The sequence below is a fragment of the Electrophorus electricus genome, chromosome 4 (genome assembly GCF_013358815.1).
Source record: "Electrophorus electricus isolate fEleEle1 chromosome 4, fEleEle1.pri, whole genome shotgun sequence".
Lineage (NCBI taxonomy): Eukaryota > Metazoa > Chordata > Actinopteri > Gymnotiformes > Gymnotidae > Electrophorus > Electrophorus electricus.
In genome coordinates this window covers 22,333,803-22,345,314 of record NC_049538.1, presented here as the reverse complement: position 1 = coordinate 22,345,314, position 11,512 = coordinate 22,333,803, and positions in this window count along the sequence as shown.

Here is an 11,512-nt window from a genome sequence, read left to right as displayed (position 1 = left end):
TGTGTGTGTGTGTGTGTGTGTGTGTGTGTGTGTGTGTGTGTGTGTGTGTGTGTGTATGAGAAATGTCCTGCAATTTGCATGAAAGTCAGACATAAATGACTGCCATTCACAAGTGACTTTGAGTGGTATGTGTATATACACTTAAACAAACACCTTTTACTTTTAAATGAAAGCAAACATGAAGTTGAACTTCAGTTAAACAAGCCATCAATACAATGCAACAAATTACCTCAATGCAAAGATGACATCAGAACACCACTCCTCAGAACATGTAAGTGTGTATGTGTATAGCTAAAGCTAAAAGGTGAACAAGTTCTAAAGCTGAATAATAAAACACTCGTTATGTAGATTCATACTAAAAATAGCATGGCTTTGGGACACATATTACAGATTCATATTAATAACAACTGTTAATATGACTTATCTTCATGCTTGTTTAATCCTGATCCACCATTCCAGATCACAGTGTTTATTTATTTTTATGGAATACAATGAATAAAAGGAATGATATTAGTAGTGTCTTAATATCAATATATTTTTGCCTTGGCAAAGGATAGCCATCTTCATTTTGCTTGTGTGTCTTATCATTGAATTGAAATGTAATTACTTTGGCATTATGATAAAATCTCATTTATGCTGTGGACAATAACAATAAAGAGACTGTAAACTTACCTATGTTTGAAATGAAAGAGAACAAAGAAGTTGAGTACACCTTGCTAGCATGATGGATCATGTTCGCTTAGGTAGGCAGCCACTATAATTCAATGGCTTGAAAGGGATTGGGCCAACATTACATTATCAGAGCTGCTGTCCCATCTCTGTCACAGTCAACATAATGTGTGTTTATATGCTAGTGAAACAAACGTCATGAAGTCTAATTGTCGAAAGTGTTTATTGGGTAAAACTGACCAGACCAACTTAATTCAAGCTTTATGAAGCACATGACCCTTAAAATTAGTAATGTATTGGGTAATAGCATGTAGTCATAACCATAATGACTACTTGCCTGCTGTTTTAAATAATACAGCATTGTAGTCAAATACAAAATATGCACATAATTCTAAAGCTCATATAGTCACTCATATTCCTACTCTCTCTCCTCCTCTCTCATTATATTGATTCTTCATTTTTGGGTATAACGTTAGTCTAAACACATGATTGCACATGAGCTTTCATGCATACAACCTAATTAATGAAACAAAAACACTGTTGGAAATAGTTCAGATATATATAGAATATTTCTAGTACTGTATATAGTATGCAAACCACCTTTCTTTGGTTGTTTAGCCATTGTTATAGACTGGTGTTCTGTGGATGGGACTGGCCCGAGGTTTACCACAGAGCCCAGTTTGGGCTGTGGTGAGACTCCTCACCTTGGCCGGCAAACGGAGCAACTCCTCTCCCCCAAGAAGTGTCTGTGTTCCTTTCGATAGAAAGGCATTCCTATGTATGAGAACAGTAACCCCAGGTCACTCAATTTGGAACAGAGCAGACGACTGGCAGGCTGCAGTAATGACAGACATTTTCTCGCTAATGGATCATATCTGGTGTCCAAAACGTTTTTCTCACCCGCATCACCTTCCCACTGAACTGATCATCTGTAGAGTTTTAGGTTTTACGGTTCTGCAATGAAGGAATATGTAAGATTTCTGGATTCAAACACTTTTGCAATGATCTTTCCATCCACAGTAAAAGCTGTGTTGGCTGCTTGTTTCATAGTATCTTATAGTATACGCTGAAAATTCTCCAAATATGTTACTACTTTAGAATCTGTCAGTTTTAGATCCTAGACTCCCTATATTTCCCTATATTACCATACACAGCAGTTTTCCGAGATATCAAAGCCATCAAAATCTATCACAAGCGTCCTTTTGTGTGAATCATTTCCATGTGTGAATCATTACAACACAGAAACGCATGAGAGCAATAAACTGATCCTACTGCCTTTATTATTTCAGGAAGTCAGGCAATCAATGATGGGAAATTAGAACCATTCCAGTGGTGCACTGTCCTATAACACACTGAATAATGAGAGGCTTTGTCACGTGTGCGTGTGTTGCTATTATGCAGCAATCAGATAAATGAATCTCAACCTGTTCATGTCCAACCGTTAAAACAGAGCTCCCATTCACTCCCTCGCCCTTACTCTCTCCACACTCTGTCAGGACTCCATACCAGTCACCCTCCCATCAAACATTTCTGTTTTAAAAAGCTTCAGTTAAGTAATTTCTCCTCAGCCCTGAGAGGAAGACCTGGCTCCGCACTCCATCACAAGATGTGCCCAACATCCTCCAAACACAGGAAGCGGAAGGCAGGAAGATGCAGAACAAGGCAGAGGCAGTAGCTTGAGATATCCATGCATGTGTGGGAGAGAAAGAGGACGAAAGAGAGAGGGAGAGGGAAAGAGAGAGAGGGAGAGGTAAAAAGAGAGGGAGCGAGAGAGAGATCAGCTTGTGTCTTCCTGTAACAGACTGCTGGGCTGAGCTTCTTAGCCTTTGCCCAAGATTGTTACGCCATGTGACGCAGGAAGGGCACGGCTCCACCCCCACCCACCCCCTCCGGTGACCCGAATGCCGGATACAATGTGCCGTCAGCGTTCCTGATAACCCAGCATCCACTGGGGAAAAAATAGACAGCTCTGCAAAAGGACTTGGAAATGGCCATGAAATGTGGTGGTGCTTCAGAACGATAAGGGCTCCTGGAGCCTACTGAGGAAGCTACTCTGCGGCACAGGGACAGGACGAGAAGCCAGAGGATGAGGGCAAGGACAGGAAATTTGGTGCTTTCATAGCAATAAAATCATGTTCAAGTAAGACGGATGTGCATGGTTGGGTGTGGTGCATTTGACTCATCCTTATCATCACCTTATGTGTGCGCATGCGTGTGTGTGCCTGGGTGGGTGGGAGCGTGTGTGTATGTGTGTGTGTGTTTCAATATATAATGTTATGTATAAGTTTTAGGACCAGACAGGAGCTCACAGAGAAAACACCTCTTGACAACATATAGTTCCTTGTCCAAAGTCCACAACACAGTAACCTTTTTAAGTGACACAGTAACATTCATAAGTGATTCCCTGTTGATGACAATTTACAAATGTCCATTCCAAACATGAGAAGTTTACTTCTTTCTTTCTTTTTTACAACCCTCATGGTAGACTGCGAAAGCGACTTTCCTAAAACAAGATGACGCTGAAACACACTACCAAATGGGCTGCTTCTTGTGTTACAACACACAGCTCCCACCTGAGTGATCGGTTTGGGGCTCATTTGGGATGGCAGCCAGACAGCAGTGCATGTATGTGTGAGAAAGTGTGTGTGTGTGTGTGTGTGTGTGTGTGTGTGTGTGTGTGTGTGTGTGTGTGTGTGTGTGTGTGTGTGTGTGTGTGTGTGTGTGTGTGGGAGGGGGGGAGTATTTGAGGATGGAGAAACCACATGGAGGATTGAGAGCCAGAGATGAAGATGAATGGTGAGAGCTGGCAGGAATGGGACTGGTGGCTGTGAAAGGTTAATGCAGTGTCCAGATGAAGCTGCCCCTCTTGGGGGGGGGGAGCTCAAGTCTGCCCTTGAAAACACACACCCTCACTTTCAGGTGGAATATCAGACGATACGCTACAGCCGTGCCAGTCCTAATTACTAAAAAGACACAAACCAGAACACTCAGAACACAGTCAGTGCAAGTGAATATTATTATTCAAGATCTGCTTACTTGGAGATGGAGATGCATGATGGATTAGGGCAGCGTCCCTGCCTTCAGCTGAGCGTGTGCAGGTAGCTGAGAAGCTACTTGTATCAGGTTACTCTACGGCAGCAAACCGCATTTTGAAACCAGCGTTCCCAAAGACATTCCATTCATCTTATGAGTTGCAGCCCTCTCTGTACCCACCAGCATTATGTTCCGACCAGAGGGGGCAGGTTCACGCGCAGATGCTGTAAACACTCAAAAAGATGAAGGGGGTAAGGGAGTGGGGGTGAGGCAAGGATAGCAGGGGTGGAGGGAGCAGCAGAGGGAAACTTTGAAAACATATACTGGTCAATGAACTATGGGACACGTAAACTGAACCCCTCTACACAAAGGGAACAAAATACATAAATAGGGTTAATAGGTTGCCTAAACACGAAAGGGGAGGGCTAGATTTTCATTCATTCTCTCTCTCTCTCTCTCTCTCTCTCTCTCTCTCTCTCTCTCTCTCTCTCTCTCTCTCTCTCTCTCTCTCTCTCTCTCTCTCTCTCTCTCTCTCTCTCTCTCTCTCTCTCTGTAGCAGTTCTATTGTGCACAGGTGGCAACATTTAAAAGCAGGGGTGACTTATTCTACACTCTTGTTCTGTTTTACTGCACGTGTTCTCATTACCAAGATTAACATTACTCATTATCCATTCACAAGTAGTATGGGACAGAAGTGGTACTGCAAAATCAACTGTACACATTTAAGAGGGGTACTCACACACACACACACACACACACACACACGCATCCAATTCTCCTTCCATTTCACACATAAATCCGCCTTGGTACATGCCGCATGAACACATCTAATTTAAGATATGCAATTTGCAGAAAAGGGAAATTTAACAACTGGACTAAAGCACTCTTCCTTGTCCTACTCCTCAGTCTGTGATGTACATCTGGAGCAAATGGCATCACCTGCTTCCAGACTGCAGAGAAGGACAGAAAACACTACTGACTGAAGTGTTTAGGTGAACGGTCTTAAACCAGTTGCCGCTGTGATGATTTATGAAGCTGGAGGAACCATGCTCTCTCTGTCAGCCTATGGAAACAAGCTTACTGAAACAGCCAAGGCACAAGTGGTAAAACAATCAGCCTTATGTGTTTGTGTTTGTGTGTGTGTGTTTGAAAGAGAAAGTAGGAGAGAGAAAGAGAGTGTGAATGAGGGGGGATAGAGGTCATACCGTTATTATAAGAGGTCTTGGGTCATTAGCACTCAGTGGGGAAGCTAGCAGAAGAGAATCACCATTTCTACACAGGACCAGGTGCAGAGAACCGACCCATGCTACCACATACCTGGGGGTGGGTGAAGATGATAGTTTCAGATATTTAATATATAATAACACTGTATGAATTGTTCTTAACGTCTCAAGTTCAACAGATAGTGGCTCTTGATCTGTAAGCACATGCCAGTGCAGACAGAGTAAGGGTGGTTTCACAACACTTTGGAATGTTTTTTTCTAGCTCTGGTCCATTTCACCACAAAAGTTTGGTTCATTTTTTACAGGTATCAAAGCGCCAATCAAACTGGGATCTGCAGCACACTGGATTTTCTCAAATTGATCTCAGAACATTTCCAGTCTGATTCAGTTCACTTTCAGAAGCCACATTTGTTAGGATAGCTAATGCTATCTTCCTGAAGAGCTCAGCATGCAGTGTGCTGGGAGCACACGTCAGATGATTTCATACTGAGGCTAGCTGCCTCTAAGATGGACATTACAAATGAAGCAAATGAACACATGGTTCAGCTACCAAATGGGCATGCTTGAGAAAATGACAAACTGAAAGCAAAGTTAACAGAAAAGAAGCAAATAATAAGAAGAACAAAACTGCATCATCATTATGGGGAAAGCAATCAAAATAAGTGTGGAAGCACTATACATCTCAGTGGGTTTTTTTATTAGATATAAATGGTTTACGGCTTTTCAAACAATTCTTTACAATGGCCTACAAAATTATTTTTTACAAAACAAATCTTATTCTAGGACTCGATATGCTCTAGTACTTAAAAACGTGAAACGGAGAATTCTTATATTTGTGTTCCATGTTTTAAATAAGTTCATTTTCCTAAGAGTTATTAATACATGGCAAATTGTATGTATGAGCATATTGTTCGCATGCACCTGGACTGCACGTTCAGTATGGACGCAGCTCAGTGAATCAGAGGAAAAGCAGCACAATAGCTCCGCCTGCCCCTGCTCTGCTGAACGCAGGAGAGTGATCGCTCTGTGTTCTGGTGACATTGACCATTCTCCTCATATCCTGTGCGTATATGTGTTTTCATCAGTTATCCACAGACTGCCACCAACATCTGCAGACCAGCGAAACCCACAAATACAACAAAAGGCTTTTTGGAACACCGGCCCTTGGGGAGTGGTTCCACCTTTGTGCGGTGCGGGGGGTTTCCTGAAGAGAGGGCATGAACACAGCCACTGAAACCTTATCGCAGGGAGGGCTGATGAAGTCCAGAGAAGCCCCTTCCCCACGGGGCTCTCAAGTTTTACACGGCAGGGCTTTCCACCGCCACACGACAGCATTAAAAACTACTCGGCACCTCCAGGGGACAAGAGAGGAAACACTAAGGGCGTCGGCAAAAACAAGCAAGGACGTTACTGCAGTGCTGTAATGATTTATTTAGATATATGTGGAACCATGTATCAAATGACACATGCATAATTAGAAGGAATGAAACAATAGTAAATGTCTAGGTTGCTTTTTGCCCATTGTAGTTGCTGTTTAACAACAAAGACTATTATTCTACATCATTATCTGATCAAGTACAAACTAAACTGGTTAGAAAATGAACCACTACCCACATGCCACCTTGCCCCTAGGCTTTCAGAGTTCATTAAAAATGATCACAGTGAAAACAGTTAGAGATGACAACGATCCGATATCACGTATCTGGCCATTATCAGCAAAAATGCTGGATCAGATATCATTGAAGAATTTTTTAAGGAAACTGATCCACATATATCAAACCTGAAAATAGCACAGCAGCGTGTTATAACAGCCAGGTTAGTCTAGCAGGTCAAATGATAACAGTTTGGCTACTCTGAGTGCTTGTTATACACCACTGTAGTTCAACTGTAGCCTTTTCTTTCCAATAACGATGAAAAACTACTATGTTCAAAAATAAAATATCCATGCGCTCACACACGTGTGGTTTCCATTTCTATCATTTTGATAACTCAGTGTGGGGAACAGGCTACCTGCCTTCTAATGAGAGTATTTTAATGAGGCAAAATAGCGTTTAGCGCTTTTCACTAATTGGTTTAAGCAGAGGTCGAGTGAAGAGAGACTCGTAGTACTGGTATTATGTCTCTGTCTCTCTTATTGCCTGGTATGCGTTTGGTGTCTAGCGGGTAGTACAACGATTTACCACTGATTCACAAGAAGTTATAAGCTTATAATTATGTTGATGTGGAATATAGTTGCATTCAGTAATAAGAAAAAATGCAGACTAACTATATTATAAATTTCAGAAGTGATTGAGTGAGCCGTACTGAGCAGAGACTGCCAGACAGACAGAGAGAGAGAGTGATAGAGAGAGAGAGAGAGAGAGAGAGAGAGAGAGAGAGAGAGAGAGTGTGTGTGTGTGTGTGTGTGTGTGTGTGTGTGTTTGAGAGAGTGTGTGTGCCAAAGGACTACAGTAAAGATGAGAACCATTGCTTTAAAGTTTTTAAATAGAATTTTACTTATTTTTATGTCATTTCTATGCATGAAATCTGTAAATTGGCACATATAATACATCTCACACAAAAAAAACAATTGCACCAAACATCTAAACTATGGCTCCATGATAGTTTTTAATGAAAATGAAAATAATAATAATAATAATAATTAGATTGGTATTATTGCAGAAACAAGCTGCTTATTGAATCTTAAAAAAAAAACACTTCAGTATAGTATAGATATTGTGCTTTTCAATTCAATATCTGCTATTTTGGGTTCATTTTCATTACAGGTAAAAACATCTATATTAAAGAGAGCTCAGTGACGACTGTAATGGCCTTCTATGCAGAGAATCCCTTAGTGCAATTCATCACAACATAAACACACAGTGGCAACTGCTGCCAGCATATTGGAAAGCTCAACACCGCTACAATGAGCAGCTGGTGGTGTTTTCACCAGTCATGGCACACTATAATAAAGGTCATAACACTCCCGAGGTGCAATATGCTTTCATATGTAGGCTCGTTTCACTTAAACAACTGAACAACAACTAGGCTTACAAATCAACTGCAATCTGCAACACTGAGAGGTCACAAATATGTTTATGTAAATTATGTGTTAGATCAGACAGCTCATATTTACACACAGTCAGCATGGCCACAGAAACTGTATGATGGGAATAACCCTGTCAGACTACTGAAAATATACAGCCTGGGTACAGTTACCTGCACCGAGAGCAAGTCACATAGTATTAACACTACCCCATGGCTGAGGACAAATTGCATAAACACCATTATAATGTCCTACATCATTACTGTGGCTGTTTCAGTCCTGTAGCATATATAGTCCATACTGCTTATGCAATTTTCATTAGCAATTCAAACATTTCTTTGAGTATCCCATAGAACAAGAAATGCCGTGGTCTCACATGCTACTTTTTATGCTGGTGCAACTTTCAGTTGTGTTTCAGATGAACTATGGAACCCTATCTGTGATCACTATGAGCAAATAAAGTGGGAGGGGTGGTTTTGATACTTATACTCAGCATAACCTAACTGCCAGTGGTAAGAGGTGCTGCCCATGTGATATCTGGGGCTCAGTCTGGCAGGCGTGTTGCAAAGATGGAAAATGAACTCGAGCTCTCCAGCTCTTAATTTATTTGCCGACTGCATTGTGGCCGTTTCTGTAAAGCCTTGTCACTGAACGTGTTAAGAGCAGAGCTGCTTAAGTGACATTTTAGCTCCTAACTGAGGTTTCCAACATAGTTTTGGTTTGTAATGGTGGACTCTAAGCACAGTTCTTTGATTTGTTTAACAAATGATTCATTCTTCAGCTTTTGTCTTCTTGCTTTGTCATAGCCCCAAGTTCTTATTTTACATCTTAGTCAAACTCCAAGGTAATAATGCCATGGTCTGCATATTTAAGCTGTCGTCATGGGGACATGCCCCTCTAAAGATTTCTTGGCAGGCTAATATACTTGATGTGTTGGCTTCAAAAACATATTCATTACAAGCTAGCAGCCAGACTCCTGGCCTGTTATTCTATACACCCATCTCTCATCACTAAATAGCCAGCATACACAAGCACACATGCACAACAGTGCTCATGGCATCCATAAGCAAAATTTTTCCATTACCAAGAGCACTTTCCTAAAATACTATTTTGCGATCCAGAGACTTTGTTAAACATGTCTCACCAAAATAGTTTTGGTTAATAGCTTTGCACCTTATCATCAACCCCATTAACCATTAGCTACCACAGACCTATCTGGAATTATCTATGAAGATGCAAGTGCTATGTAATGGAGAGTCTGAGTCCATTCAACACTTTGCCCACTTCACAATGTCAAATAAGGCTAAGATCACAGCAAGACTCAACTACCAGAGCACGACTCAGTGACGCAGGGGCCAGCAGCAAAAACAACTCTGTTTCCCAGGACAAACACTGGGCCTGGCTACAGCTTTATACTGGGACCAAAGATCTGTTATTACACAAGTCGGCCTTCCAAGAGAAATTACAACAAAGCACCAAGTTCATGTTTAAATGCATTGTGAGCTCCTGCCAGGGAGTGTCTTTAGTTCTGCCCTCTACAGAGGAAAAGAAAACAGTGCAGATCCACTAGGTGGAGGATGAGAGAAGAAGAAATAACAACCACTTTGCACGTGGAACAACATGGGTTATAGCAATATTACAATTACTTATTAGAGCTGCACCCCTCTGGGGGGCATGGTGCTGCACTGTGTCCAAGTGGGGAGGGGGTCATTCCCTCACAGGATGCTGCACTCTCAGCAACACCTCCTACATCAGGGCCACATGTCTGCACATGCAAGGCAACAATAAGATGGTAGAAAGAGGTGGGGCTGGCATGTTTGGATATGCCTGGAGGAAACAGGCCTCTTGCTGTGGATACAGGGCTGGGGAGATATGTTTAAGTCTTCAGTGGTCTCTGATGAGAGGAGTGTGTCTCTGAGAGGATCAGATAACCCAGATGCATTTGGCCTACTCTGCTCACCACAAGAAGCATGGCAGACCCTGGGTGTTTACCTAAAGCAGGATGTGTTTGGCTTGGACTGATCTCCTTCCCCAGCAAGCTTTCAGACAACTGGAGTTCTTGCTCTCCTGCTCTCCTATCTGTGCTCAGAGAGATTTGCCACATTTTTTGCCTAAGCCTTATGAATATGTTTTTTGCTGTATATTCAAAGTTTCTTACTTTATCATGGTCAGCAAAATTTCATTTTAAATTTAAAAAACATGAGTAAATACAGAACATGCAATGCAGAATTCTGTCTTGAGCTTTCAATCACACTTCAGCTGTGCTTGAATACTAGGCAACAGAAAGTGCATATTGCATTGTTATTCTGATTCAGGTGCATGGCCACCTAGGCTTCAGGTTAGAGAACAAAAATATATAAAGTATGTCCCATCACAGAATGCTAGGGATGAAACAAGAAACTAGCAAATATGGTAAGAAAAGAGGTTCCAAAAAAAAAAAAAAAAAACAGTGACATATGTTGCTTGTGGACTTACAGTACATGCACAATCACCAAATTCATTAATCACCCTGACACAGTTAGTTAGACGGCCAGCAAAAAGTCCAATGAAAGTCACACACACACACAAACAAACACACACAAAACACACTCACACACACACACACACGAGTATCTCTTGCCCGTGGCCCAGTTTCGCAGAACGGGTGAGTATGTGAGACACACGCAGATTGCATTAGTGTGGTGCCCACTGTCCGTGTGGTCTGTAAGACTATACCCAACTCCAGCACATGTACATGCCTTTCTCCCCTTCACACCACTGTAGCTGAAACCCCAGACAACTTGAGCCACCATGAAGAGCTAACAAATCAGAATGCACTTTTTTAACTTTATGTTTAAAATGTTATCTAAGAGTTTGGTAACAAAACAGCAATTTGTCACATACAGCCTGGGGTATTGTCATGGCAGCTGGTAATTTCTAACTGAAATTCAGAGAAGAGGGTTTCTGTAATGTGGTACAGTGTGGCCAGTTTAAAGAATCCCATGTATTTACGATGCATGTTCTCTTCCTGTGCCCAACTGGATGAAATGAGGGACTGTTACTGTTACTACTATTAGTTTTGGTGCTTTCCTCACAACCACTTGCCTTTATGTCAGTATCATAAATGTTATAGGGCATTAAACGGTGAGACTGTTCACACAGACCAGCTGGAACCAAGCTGTCTCTTCTGTCAGTAACTACTGTAACAGAAATCTCACCACAAATGAAGCATTACATGGAAGTATTTGATGTCTGCAAATAGGTCACGCCAGCATTAATAAAGATCAAATTAAGATGTACCAGGAAGTGATGAATCCACTGAAATCCACCCTGTGGACATCCTGGTCAACCTCGTCGCATCTCCAGTTGTGTGGACAGCTTCAGCCCTCTTTCTCAGACACCTGGCTGGATGTCTTCACAACACGAAGCTGTCCTTGTCTGTCCCTTCTGTGAGGCATGTAGGAGGTCAGTTGATGGGTGCACTCTTATTTTTAGTGAGTAAACAGTGTGCCCTCTGGCCAGAGGCTAGGCATAGACAGGCTAATGAGGTTCAAGGCCTCTCAGCATCACTATTCCGCTGACA